This window comes from Colobus angolensis, unplaced genomic scaffold, assembly GCF_000951035.1.
Source record: "Colobus angolensis palliatus isolate OR3802 unplaced genomic scaffold, Cang.pa_1.0 Scaffold161, whole genome shotgun sequence".
In the NCBI taxonomy this organism is placed as follows: domain Eukaryota; kingdom Metazoa; phylum Chordata; class Mammalia; order Primates; family Cercopithecidae; genus Colobus; species Colobus angolensis.
In genome coordinates this window covers 9,035,052-9,049,494 of record NW_012114722.1, presented here as the reverse complement: position 1 = coordinate 9,049,494, position 14,443 = coordinate 9,035,052, and the positions used below count along the sequence as shown (strand labels likewise).

General features: G+C 36.0%; 1 pseudogene; it reads left to right on the top strand.

The window, feature by feature from the left end:
- Positions 1 to 9,968: 9,968 nt before the first annotated feature.
- Positions 9,969 to 14,443, top strand: part of LOC105508426 — a 6,863-nt pseudogene continuing 2,388 nt past the window's right edge.

The following is a 14,443-nucleotide window of genomic DNA, read 5'->3' as shown; positions in this document are numbered from 1 at the left end:
GGAATCTAAACAAATTAACAGGCAAAAACAGAAAAAAAGTCATTAAAAATGGGCAAATGACATGAGTAGACACTTCTTAAAAGAAGACATACGTAAAAGTAAACCTCACTGATTATAAAATAAATGCAAATAAAAATTACAATGAGATACCATCTCACACCACTCAGAATGGCTATTATTAAAAAGTCAAAATATAACAGATGCTGTTGAGGTTTCAGAGAAAACAGACTACTTATACACTGCAAATGGGAATGTAAATTAGTTCATATACTATGGAAAGAAGTTTGGAGATTTTTCAAGGAACATACAAAAAAACTACCATTCTACCCAGCAATCCTATTTTGGGGTGTATATCCAAAGGAATATAAATTATTCTACCACAAAGACAGATGCACACATAGGTTCATTTGCAGCACTATTAACAAGAGAAAAAACGTGGAATCAACCTAAATGCCCATCAATATTGGACTAAAGAAAATGTGGTACATATGCCCCACAGAATACCACACTGTCAGAACACAAATGAGATAATGTCCTTTGCAGCAACACGGATGGAACTGGAGGTCATTATGTTAAGAATATTAATGCAAAAACAGAAAACCAAATATCCCGTCTTCTCACTTACAAGTGAGAGCTAAACACTGAGTGCACATGGACATAAGAGAACAAGACCCTTGGGCCTCCTTCAGCATGGGGTGTGGGAGGATGGTGAGGATCAAAAAAACTACCTATCAGGTATGATGCTTATTGCCTGGATGGTGAAATAATCTGCCCACCAAGCCCCCATGACTCTAAGTTTACATGTGTCTGGCTATTTCATATATCCTTGAACCTTGAATGAAAGCTAGAAATAAAAATAAATAAAAAATATTTTAAAATAAAAAATAAATCTAGGATGTGGAAGAAAAATAGAAAGACTACAGTAGAAATTAATAAAATAGAAAGAAATGCAAAATGAAAGTATCAGCTAAACCAAACATTTATTATTAGCAAAGATTAATAAAGTTGATATGTCTTTTTTTTTTTTTTTTTTTTTTTTTGAGACAGAATCTCCCTCTGTCACCCAGGCTAGAGTGTAACGGTGCTATCTTGGCCCACTGGAACCTCTGTCTCCCAAATTTCAAGCGACTATCATGCCTAAGCCTCCCTAGTAGCTTGGATTACAGGCATGTGCCACTGCACCTGGCTAGTTTTTTAATTTTTAGGAGAGATGGAGTTTCACCATATTGGCCAGGCTAGTCTCTAACTCTTGGCCCCAAGTGACCCAGTTGCCTCGGCCTCCAAAAGTGCTGGGATTACAGGTGTGAGCCACCATGCCCGGCCAAAAATTGATATGCCTTTGGCAAGATGATTAGGATGAAAAAAGTGAAGGCATAAACAATACTAGTAATAAAATTTGGCACCTAAATATGATGCTGTAGACTTTGTAAAGATAATACAATTTATTTTTAACTATATTACATCAACAAATTTGGATACTTCATATGCGATGGACAACCCCTTGAAAACTATAGCTTACCAAACTAACTCACAAAGAGCCACAGCTTATGAGTAGTTGTATAACTTTCATTAAATTGAATGAGAAGTCAAAAATCGTCCACTCCCATATCCGAGGTCTATCAACTTTGTAAGTTCTACTGAACTTTCAGTGAAGCCAGTACTACTATAATATCCAAAGTTTTTCATAATATATAACACTTGTATAACTATGATTCTAAAACCTGAGAAAAATAATGTGAGAAAAAATGTACTAGCTAATATCATTCATGCATATATAGACCATTTTTTTTTAGCATTTGTATTTGTGGGTGCACATGAAGATTAGTTTCCTGAGTGCACTGCCTAATTGCTCAAGTTTGGGGTACAAATGACCCCATCAGCCAGATAATGAGCATTGTAGGCAAAATAATTAAATAAAATAATAACAAAGTGAATCTAGCAAGTTAGATTTAATTGAGGAACATAAAACTGGTATGTCATTAGAAAATCAATTGAAGTAATTCACCAATTTAATAATTTTTAAAAGTCTTGCACTTCACAACTCATCATGGAATGGGCAAGCTGATCCAAATTGAAAAAAACAATTGGTGGAGCAACTGTTCTAAAATAGTCAAAATAGTTTGTAATCAATGTCTGGTTTTTGAAACGCAAAATCCTTGGAAGAAAATAAAAACTTCAGGTGGTGCATTTCCACAGCCTGAAGGATAATTTGAATATTTATTGATAGACTTCATTCAGTTGCCACCTTCATCTTTATTTAATTTAATAGTAAATAAATATTAAACCATATATGTATATACTTGAAATGGTCTGTATGTATTTTGGTTAGACAGAAGCTTTTACATGTAGGAGCACAGATGCAGTGAGAGTGGCTGGAAAGCTTTTAGCAGGTACGTTTCCTTCCCTTTACGGGGAATCCCTGTAGAAAATTTCAGTGACAGAAAAACCCATTTTACTGGGCAAATTATAAGGCATTACGGATGCATTATGCCAGAATGTATTTTCATTAAGTAAACAAAGCTTTTTGTGACCCACCAACTGATGAAAACGAGATCTCTCAAAATCTAGAACCCTAGAGACTGAGTATTCTGGAAATGACATCAGAGAAAGACTGCCCTTGAACCTCATTAGAAAGAATCCTACCCACTGAGATTCAAGATAATGTTGAAACCCAATGTAAGGAAGCTAAGAATCACAATAAAATGATATAGGAGCTGACAGACAAAAGAATCAGTATAGAAAAGAACGTAACTGCTCTGATATGGCTGAAAAACACTACAAGAATTTCATAACAAAATCGTAAGTATTAACAGCTGAGGAAAGAATCCCAGAGTTTGAAGACTGGATTTTTAAAATAAGAAAGTCAGGCAAGAATAAAGAAAAAAGAACAAAAGGAAAAAACAAAACCTCCAAGAAATACGAGATTATGTAAAGAGACTGAATTTATGACTCATTGGTGTTCCTAAAAGAGATGAGGAGAATGGAAGCAACTTGGAAAACATGTCAGGATATTACCCATGAAAACTTCCCCAATCTAGCTAGAGAGGCCTACATTCAAATTCAGGAAATGCAGAGCACCCCAGCAAAATACTTTACAAGATCATCCCCAAGACACAAAATCATAAGATTCTCCAAGGTTGAAATGAAAAATATATATATACTAGAGGCGACTAGAAAGAAAGGACAAGTCACCTATAAAGGGAAGCTCATAAGACTAACAGTGGACCACTCAGCAGAAACCCTGCAAGCCAGAAGAGATTAGGGGCCTATATTGAACATTCTCAAAGAAAAGAAATTCCTACCAAGAACTTCCTAGCTAAGAAAACCAAGCTTCAGAAATGAAGGAGAAATAAAATATCTTTTTTTTTTTTTTTTTGAGATGGAGTCTTGCTCATCACTCAGGCTGGAGTGCAGTGGCGCGATCTCGGCTCACTGCAAGCTCCGCCTCCCGGGTTCACGCCATTCTCCTGTCTCAGCCTCCCGAGTAGCGGGGACTACAGGCGCCTGCCAACGCGCCCGGCTAATTTTTTGTATTTTTAGCAGAGACGGGGTTTCACCGTCTTAGCCAGGATGGTCTCGATCTCCTGACCTTGTGATCCGCCCGCCTCGGCCTCCCAAAGTGCTGGGATTACAGGCGTGAGCCACCGCGCCCGGCCAAGATATCTTTTTTAGACAAGCAAATGTTGAGGAAATTTGTTACCACCAGGCACACCTTACAAGAGCTCCTGAAAGCAGCGCTAAATATGAAAAGGAAAAACCATTACCAGCCACTAAAACACACGTTATAGGACACAGACCAATGACACTGTAAAGCAACCAGACAAACAAGTCAGCATAATGAACAACTAACAGCACAATGACAGGATCAAATTCATACATATCAGTACTAACATTGAATGTAAATGGGCTAAATGCCCCAATTAAAAGGCACACAGTGGCAAGCTGGATAAAGGACGAAGACCCGAGGGTATCTTCATGAGACCCATGTAACATGCGGTGACAACCACAGGCTCAAAATAAGGAGACAAATAAAAATCTACCAAGCAAATGACAAACAGAAAAAAAGCAGGGGTTGCAGTCCTGATTTCAGACAAAACAGACTTTGAGTCAACAAAATTTTAAGAAGACAAAGAAAGGCATTACATAATGATAAAGGGTTCAATTCAACAAGAAAAGCTAACTATCTTAAACATATATGCACCCAACACAGGAGCCCAGATTCTTTTTTTTTTTTTTTTGAGACAGAGTCTTGCTCTTGTGACCCAGGGGGAGTGCACTGGTGCAATCTCTGCTCACTGCAACCTCCACCTCCCAGGTTAAAGTAATTCTCCTGCCCCAGCCTCCCGAGAAGTTGAGATTACAGGCACCAGCTACCACACCCAGCTAATTTTTGTATTTTTAGTAGAGACAGGGTTTCACCATGTTGACCAGGCTTGGTCTTGAACTCTTCACCTGAGGTGATTCACCCACCTCGGCCTCCCAAAGTGTTGGGATTACAGGTGTGAGCCACCGCGCCTGGCCCATAAACAAGTTCTTAGAGACATTCAAAGAGACTTAGACTCCCACACAATAATAGTCAGAGACTTTAACATCCCACTGACAATATTAGACAGATCGTTGAGACAGAAAATTAACAGAGATATTCAGAACCTTAACTCAAAACAGGACTAAATGGATCTAATAGACATCTATAGAATTATCCACTGAAAACAACGGAATGCACATTCTTCTCATCTGTACATGGCACATATTCTAAAATAGACCACAAAATCAGACACTAAACAATCCTCAGCAAATTAAAAAAAAAAATCCATACCTGCAGACCACAGCACAATAAAAATAGAATTCAATATCATCAAAATAGCTCATAACCATATATTTACATAAAAATTAACCCACTTCTGAATGATTTTACAGTAGATAATAAAATTGAGGCAGGAATCAAGAACTTCTTTGAAGTGAATGAGAACAAATATACAACATACCAGAATCTCTAAGACACAGCTAATGCAGTGTTAAGAGGGAAATTTATAGCGCTAAATGCCAACAACGAAAAGTGAAACAGATCTCAAGTTAACACTCTTACATCACAACATAAAGAACTAGAGAGGCAAGAGCAAACCAATCCAAAAGCTAGCAGAAGACAAGAAATGACACATATTAGAGAAGTGAAGGAGATTGAGAAATTAAAAGTCATTCAGAAGACCAACAGGGCCAGGAACTGATGTTTTGAAAAAATTAATAAGATAGATAGACTGTTAGACTAATGAAAAAGAAAATAGAGAAGATTAAAATAAACACAATCAGAAATGCCAAAGAAGATCTTACCACTGACCCCACAGACATGCAAATAACTATCAGAGACTATTATGAAAACCTCTATGCACACATACTAGAAAATCAAGAAGAAATGAATAAATTCCTGGACACCTTCCCAAAATTGAAGCAGGAAAAAAATTGAATCCCTGAACAGACCAATAATGAGGTCCAAAATGAATCAGTAATAAATAGCCTGCTAATCAAAAAAAGCCCTGGACCAGACAGATTCACAGCTGAATTCTACCAGAGGTACAAAAAAAGATCTGGTGCCATTCTTATTGAAATTATTACAAAAAAAATTTGAGGATGAATGACTTCTCCCTAATTCATTCTATGAGGTAAGCACCATGCTGATACCAAAACCTGGCAGAGTCACACACGAGAAAGATAACTTCAGGCCAATATCCTTGATGAACATTGATGCAAATATCCTCAACCAAACAGAAGGAAACTGAATCCAGCAGCACATCAAAAAGTGAATCCACTACAATCCAAGTAAGTTTTATCCCTGGGACACAACATTGGTTCACTGCAGGCAAATCAATAAATGTAATGCATCACATTAACAGAAAAAAAAAAAAAACCCATATGATGATCTTAATAGAGGCAGAAAAGACTTTCAGTAAAATTCAACATCCATTCACGTTAAAAGCTCTCAGCATACTAGTTATTGAAGAAACATACCTCAAAACAGCAAGAGCCATTTATGACAAATGCACAGCCAACATTATACTGAATAGTCAAAAGCGAAAAGCATCCCTCTTAAAAACTGGAACAAGACAAGGATGCCCTATCTCACCAGTCCTATTCCACGTAATACTGGAAGTCCTGAACAGAGCGATCAGGTAAGAGAAAGAAATGAAGTACATCCAAATAGGAAGGCAAACTATCCCTATTTGAAGAAGACATAATTCTATATCTAGAAAACCCCATAGTCTCAGCCCAAAATCTCCTTAAGCTGATAAACAGCATCAGTAAGTTTCAGGATACAAAATAAATGTACAAAATCACTACTATTTTTATACACCAACAACAGCCAAGCAGAGGCCCAAATCAGGAACACAGTCCCATTCACAATTGCCACAAAAATAATAAAATACCTAGGAATATACCTAATGAGGGAGGCGAAAAATCTCTACAAGTAGAATTACAAAACGCTGCCAAAATAAATCAGAGATTAAAAAAACAAAACAAAACAAAACAAATTCCACACTCATGGATAGGAAGAATCAAGATCCCTAAAATGGCCATACTGCACAAAGCAATTTATAGGTTCAATGCTATTCTTGTCAAGCTACTAACGAGATTCTTCACAAAACTATACAAAAACTATTTTAAAATTCATTTGGAATAAAAAAAAAAAAAAAAAAAAAACAACCTGAATAGCCAAGGCAATCCTAAGCAAAAAGAACAAAGCAGACGATATCATGCTACCTGACTTCTAACTAAACCACAGGGCTACAGCAACCAAAACAGCATGGAACTGGCACAAAAACAGACCCACAGATCAATGGAACAAAACAGAGAGCCCAGAAATCAGGCCACACACCTGCAACTATCTAATCTTCAACAAGGCTGACAAAAATAAGCAATTGGGAAAGGATTCCCTATTTAACAAATGGTGCTAGAATAATTAGCTAGCCATATGCAGAAGATTGAAAGTGGACCCTTTCCTTAAACCATACACAAAAAGTAACTCAAGATGGATTAATAACTTAAATGTAAAATCCAAAATTATTTTTAAAAACCCTGGAAGACAACCTAGGCAATACCATTCTGGACATAGGAACTTGCAAAAATTTCATGACGAAGATGCCAAAAGCAACTGCAACAAAAGCAAAAAATTATAAATGAGATCTAATTACACTAAAGAGCTCCTGCACAGCAAAAATAAGCTATCAGTAAACAGACCACCTACAGAATTTGCGAAAATATTTGAAAACTATGCATCTAACAAATGTCTAATATCCAGTATCTATAAGGAACTTAAACAAATATACAAGAAAAAAACAAAAAGCTCCATTAAAAAGTGGATAAAGGATATGAACGTAAACTTTTCAAAAGAAGACATGCGTGAAGCCAACATTCATATGAAAAAAACTCAGTATCACTGATCATTAAAGAAATGCAAATCAAAACCACAATGAGATGCCATCTCACAGCAATCATAATGGAAAATACATGCACACATATGTTCACTGCAGCACTATTCATAATAGCAAAGACATGGAATCAACCTAAATGACCATCAATGACAGACTGGTTGAAAAAAGACATGGTACATATACATCATGGAATACTATGCAGTCATAACAAAGAACGAGGTCATGTGCTTTGCAACAACATGGAGAAAGCTGGAGGCCATCATCCTTAGCAAACTAACGCAGGAACAGAAAAACAAATATTGCATGTTCTCACTTATAAGTGAGAGCTAAATTATGAGAATACAAGGACATAAAGAGAGAAACACAAGACACTGAGGCCTAACAAACTGTGAAGGCTGGGAGGAGGGAGAGGAGCAGAAAAAATAACTATTGGATACTAGGCTTAGTATCTGGGTGACAAAATAATCTTTATATCAAATTTCCATTACACTAGTTTACCTGTATTACAAACCTACACATGTACCCCTGAATCTAAAGTAATTTTTATTTATTTATTTATTTTTGAGATGGAGTCTCCCTCTGTCACCCAGGCTAGAATGCAGTGGCATGATCTCGGCTCACTGCAACCTCCACCTGCTGGGTTCAAGCGATTCTTTCTTAGCCTCCCAAGCAATTGGGATTACAGGCACAAACCACCATGCCCAGCTAAACTTTTTTTGTATTTTTAGTAGAGATGGGGTTTCGTCACGTTGGCCAGGCTGGTCTCGAACCCCAGACCTCAAGTGATCAGCCTGCCTCGGCCTCCCAAAGTGCTCAGATTACAGGTATGAGCCATTGTGCTCAGCCTGAATTTTTTTTTTTTTTTTTATTTTTAAATAAAAAGACCTCTACCAAGTTTTTTTCTCCACCCTCACCACAGCAAAGCTCAAGAGACTTGAATCTTGGGTCTACAAGTCACAACTTAAGTGGGCCCCTCCAGGCTCCTGGAACTGCACACCTGTTGGAGACTCTAAGGTAATGTTAACCAAAGAAATTCTTTCCCAGAAACAGATGGAATTGTAATACATGGACAGCTTTCCTAAGATCATGGACCAAGACTTCTCTGCAATTATGAAGACCTTAATTTTCCTCCTGTTTTCTGCTGTTCTCACCCTTTCTCTTTTCATGCAGGAAAATTCATGGGACAATAACCTGCATATGGCTTTAGCAAAAGCTTATGCTCTAGCAAGAAACCAAATAATTGTTGGATTTGTGGTCTAACGCAAAAAGAAAAACCCTTAAGAAATCATTCCATTATTGCCAATACCTCTTCATGTTCCCATACTCACCTTGAAAACCTCAAAGGAAGAGTGAAAAGTTATCCCTGATATGTTAAACATCACCACTTATTGTTTTCCTATGATCTATAGAAGCAGTACTCTTACTTTTTCAATCAATAGCCTACTTGCTACGAGGAACTTTACAAAAAAATCCTCTCTGGGTGATGCCTTTTACAAGGTATACTGTGCTTTCTGGCATCAAATATTAGAGACCCAGGAACTACCTATGCGGGTACAAGTAACTGCCTATATAACACTACTCACCAATAGGTGTGGTTATGCACACCTACAGTATACAACCACCTAAGAGCAAATTTCTTTTTGTATTTTATTCAGGAGCTATGATTATTGACTGAGTAGATATAACTGACCTTCGCTCAAACGCCACTAGGTGGCCTTCCTTTCCAGCTCCCGAGGGCCTATACTGGGTCTGCCTCTTCACTTTAAAATCTTGCTGTTTGTCCAGTCTCTCTTCTGCCTTCCAGACAGCTTTTCCCAAAAATCTTCTTAGTATTTTCTATAATCAGACATCAAAAAGGTCAATAATCAAAATTCGTATCCATGTTGAAATGAATATGGACAAATTTGTTTCCAATGAGGAAAGGTTCCTGTCATGTTTCTGGGGCCTCACTTTTGGCAGTAGTGGGGTGCCAGTTGTATGAAATTTAAAGCTAATTCATAAATTGGGAAAAAATTTGGACTTTGTGACCAATCAAACCTCTCAGGGATTCAGATGCATAGAGGCTACCCTCTGACAAATGGATGGCAAGCTTGGCTGCTCTAAGGTTTTCTAATATTTACATTTCTGTTAATGGATCTCCAGATCACTGTGAATTGTGTCACCAGACTAACCACAAAATTGAATACCTCTTTAGATCAGACAATCTTGCAGCATGTCATGGGCCTCGTTCTCCATCATATTCCAAACAAGGAGTATGACCAATGGGACTCAAACACTAATGAATTATGCTTAGTGCCTGAATTTTCAGTTGTTCAGTTTTGATTAGTTAATTCATGGAGACTCCTGCTGAAAGGTGAGTTTCAGTTTCTTGGCATTGAATTGTGTTGTCCTCACTCAAACATTTTAAATACCCATATACAGCTGTCTTCTGTGCATTGGATGGTCTCATTACAGTTGGAATAACAAAAACATAAGAGTCATCTAACTTATTTTACATCGTGAAATTGTAAATTCTTGACAATTGCTGGATCCAGAAGAGCGATCATGAAGGCTGCAGAGGATGGTGTAACTCCCCATGTCTATGGCTTTGGTCAATCTCTTTTGGACGAGAGGATGACCAAATGTGGGGAGTTGTTAAATTAAGTATGGTTTAAAGTGGCATTTTTACATAATGAACTGTGGCCTAGCTTGATGTGTAAACAAGTTGTCAGCATACACAGTAGTAGGCCCTTGTAACGAAGCACAGTGTCTCAGTCAACTGTAACAGCAGGATCTTCAGCTGAAGGTCTGAAAGCTGCTAAAAGCTGCTGAAAGCTGCTAAATTATTCCCAAATAAGGCAAATGCAAACTGCACCAATCAAGTAATCCCTATATGTCATTTTCTGTTTTCTGGTTGTAAATATAGCTCACCACATTCGGGGTGGGTGCATTCTGAATAATCTTTGGTCCAGAATGCCGCCTGGTTCTAGAAGCTACTGCTTGCTCAAATAAACTTTGTTGAATTTAACTTGTCTAAGGTTTTTCCTTAATAAACTCCATGAGGTACATGCTGTTTTATCTCCATGAAACATAGTAATTTGAAGATTACAAAGGTTAAATAGCTTATCTAAGCTCTCACAATAAGTTGTAGAGCAGCACTATTGCACCTGTCTTCTTCTAAATATTAAAGCAATTTTAAGTTGAAGGTTAAAGAAGATTTCATCTTCCCTGCAAATAATTTCAGTGTTTTCAAAGTGCCCAAATGGTAAAATCACTTATATTTTCTAGCAAGCGAACAATTTATAATTTATTCATCAAGTTATCCTGAATAAGCAATTTAGTTTTTTTGATGACTAAGACATATTGCTATGTCTTAGCATAAGTATCAGCATAAGACAGTATTAGTGTAAGACACATATTACCTAGATAGTTAACTAGCTAATCTCTATGATAGGGGATGGGATTCCAAAGTTTATTAAGACTTAGTGTCTGTTCTTAAAAAACTAGTAGCAGAGTCAGAAAGATAGGTAAAGTGATGATGAAATGTGGCAAGTTCTATAGTAAACATTTGTATAATATGCTCTGGGAAATCAAATGAGGGAATGAGAATACGTCTATCAGAAAATAACAGTATGTTTCAGAGAAGGAATATTGAAAAGTGAGTAGGAGTTGATCAGATAGAAAAAGGGAGAAAGACACGCTAGACAGTGGGAACAACACAGAAGTATAAAAGTACATGACATGAAAAAGGCATGAATGGTGAAGAGACTATTTCAATAAAGCAGTTGTATATGGTATGTGGTAAAGAGCAGTGGGGAAGGAAGCAAATAAGGTTAACTGTGATCAGGTCATGAAGGACTTTGTTTACAATGAATAATTTATCATTATAGTGAAAATATTTGGAGCCATAGAAGATGTTCAAGCAATAGATGAACAAAATTGTATTTGCATTTTACTTTCAGATTCTAGTCTACAAATTTTACATTTACATTCTATTCTGTAAACAAATAATTCTATTTACACTACCTTTAGATTATTCTTGTGCCAATGTAAATGATGGGATGAGAACAGAGAATCCTGGAGGTAAGAAGACTAAATATATGAATGTTCCACTAAACCATGTGAGAGATTACAAGTACCTGAGCTAATACATGGATATAAGAAGAGATGGAAAATGTATTAAGAAGTAGAAATAGATTTAATTAAGACATAGGAAGGAGCGCTCCCAAGGAAACTTGGGAGTATGTCCCAGGCTGCTGTCCATTAAAAAAAAAAAAAAAAAAACAGACATAGGTATTGGGTAGTCCATGAATGGTAAAGAAGAGGAGGAACCATCAATGACCCCACAGCAGTTTCTCTTGGAAGCAACTGAATATGAAGTTCATATATAAATGAAAACATAACTTGCATTATGACTTAGTTTTGTTCAACAAATCAGAGTCCAATTATCTTTTGTTATCTTCATGGGAATTGATTGCACAGCTAACCTCAACGGGCTTAAAAATTCTTCCCATCAGTACAATAATTATGTGAGAAGCTTTGCATAAATTAACAGTAATCTAATCCAACTAAAATTTGTTATTTGATTACACCTTATCTAATTTCTAAAAGAATTTGAAATAACTAGCACTGAAAGGCAGAGAAATATTGTTTTATTTTATAAAAAGACTTTGAAAACCACCATGGAAAATAGGGAACGTGTTTGTTTTGTTCATCACTATCACTTGTTTACTATTATAGTGCTTGGCCCATAGTGAATATTTGTTAAATAAATAAATAAATTGAAAGCAAGTAAAAGACTCACACTAAGTAGCTACAATATAAGTAAAAGAAGTATTACTGAAAAACTTTGAGTACATTAAGTTTTTCAAATTTGAAACATATTTTCCGAGAATTTTCAATGTAGTCAATGCTGAAGACTTTCCATGGAAAACCTGTAGCAAAACATTACATTTATCATAGCAAACATTTTTAAATTTTGTATTTAACACAAAAAATACTTTAATTATAACAGGAGGTGCAATGTGCCACTAGCTAAATATTATCTTAAAACATACTACCATGCATTACCATAAACTTCTCATTGTCAAACAGTTTTAGAAAGGGTCAGGACTAGTTTTGCCAGTAAAATATTGTGGATTTGGGGGAATATTATATTAAATAAATATTAAACTGCAAATCAACAGACATTTCATTTTGCTGTTGAAGTTTCTTCCTAGAGTTTTCTTCTTTCACATTGTTACATTTTGCCAGCCAGCTGTAGATGAAAACACAATGCAGTATGTTACACTCACAGTCAATGGATTCTGTTTCTAAGTTATGCTTCTCACAAAGTCCACACTGTTAATAAATACTGTATGTCATGTTGTAACTTAATTATTATCAGAATTATTTTGAAATGAGAGGCAAAGACCAAAAGAATAATAAGATGTGACTACAGAAACTATTAAAGAAGCCAAATAATTTACTAAGAAAGCCAAATTAAAAGACAAAGAGTTTTATATTAAGGATGACAGAAAGATGACTTCTCATGAAATACATTTATTTGCCAACGGCCTAAGATTCATTCATGAATTCTAATCCAAAATATATACTTCAAAGCTTTAAGACACTCTGAAGCTAGAATGATCAATGCCTCTTGGCTTTCCTTAGACTTTACTACTTTTAGCACTGAAAGTCCAGTATCCCATGAAACCTCTCCGTTCCACATTAGCAGGGATGGTTAATCACTCTATCTGAAACACATCAGAAAAAAACAAGACAAATGTGATTTTATACCACATACATTCATTCATGTTTTATTAAGCTCTGACCCAACCAAACTATTCATTTCAATGTAAAATAAAAGCAATTAACCTGAATCCACTTAAAATTAAAGTAAAAAAAGGAACTATGTCCTTCAGTTTCATTATATGTTTTCAAGTAGCTTATTATCCTGAATTATAACTGAAAAGAATTAAGTAGTTCCAGTAAATTCAGAACTATACCTTTCATTGCAAAATAATTATGTTATGGCTAGATCGAATACAGCAGACTTCACATGTCTATTTTTACTCTGTCTCTCACATACTGCTCCTCTGTAGTTATAAATTTCACAAGTGATAACAGTTTAAACTAAGAAATTAACTCAACAAAAAACTCATGGTTAAGATAGTTCTCTTCTTCACGTATTGAAGAACTGGTAGCAAATAAAAATTAAATTATATCAGCAAAGCTTAACATTGGGGGGATACATTTACAATATGCATATAAAAAGCAACTTCAATGTTGAAATGCTAAATTTCATGTAGAAGTAAAATATTTTTTCTTAATAGGCCATTTTATTCCAGAAAAATTATAAACACTATTCTCATATTCTTACTCAGAAACAGACATAAACATCCTCGATTTTTATGGTGCCCTAATGTTTATATCTGATTCTTCACTAGGGTTTGAGGCTGAAAATCAACTGGGGCCAATGGAATCCAAGAAGAAATCTTCTGTGCCGGGATGTGGCTTCAGAGAAAGGTTTTCTTCCACGATGAGGAGTGATAAACTAGGCAAATGTTCTGCCTTGCCCTTCCCTGCATCAAATATAGTCTGTCAGCATGAGATTCCTGGGGCTTCAGTTATAAGTATGTGAGGATGAGATCCTTTAAGGGGAAGCCTGAGAGAATAAAAGAAGCCACTTAACCAACACCTGAACCATCTCTCTCTGGTATTTTTTATGTGAAAGTAATAAACCTCTAGGGTTTAATTCCATTTCAGTCTGGTATTCTAATACATGTGGCTGAAAGTATCTTAATTGATACTCCAGTTTTCCAACCACAAAAACAAAAATACTGTAGCTGTCAACTTGATAAAAGGCAACTTGTTGGATAAACAACTAAACTTATCACTTTGGCATTTGTCTTTACCTATTTCAATGTTTTTATATAGTTAGGTTTTTTTTTCTCTGAATTGAACTTTTATTCTGCCTCAAGATGCACAGGACTAATAATTTCTCCCAAGGACGAACATCATGCCAGCTTCCACTCATAAATAACCGAAAATCTTGTTAT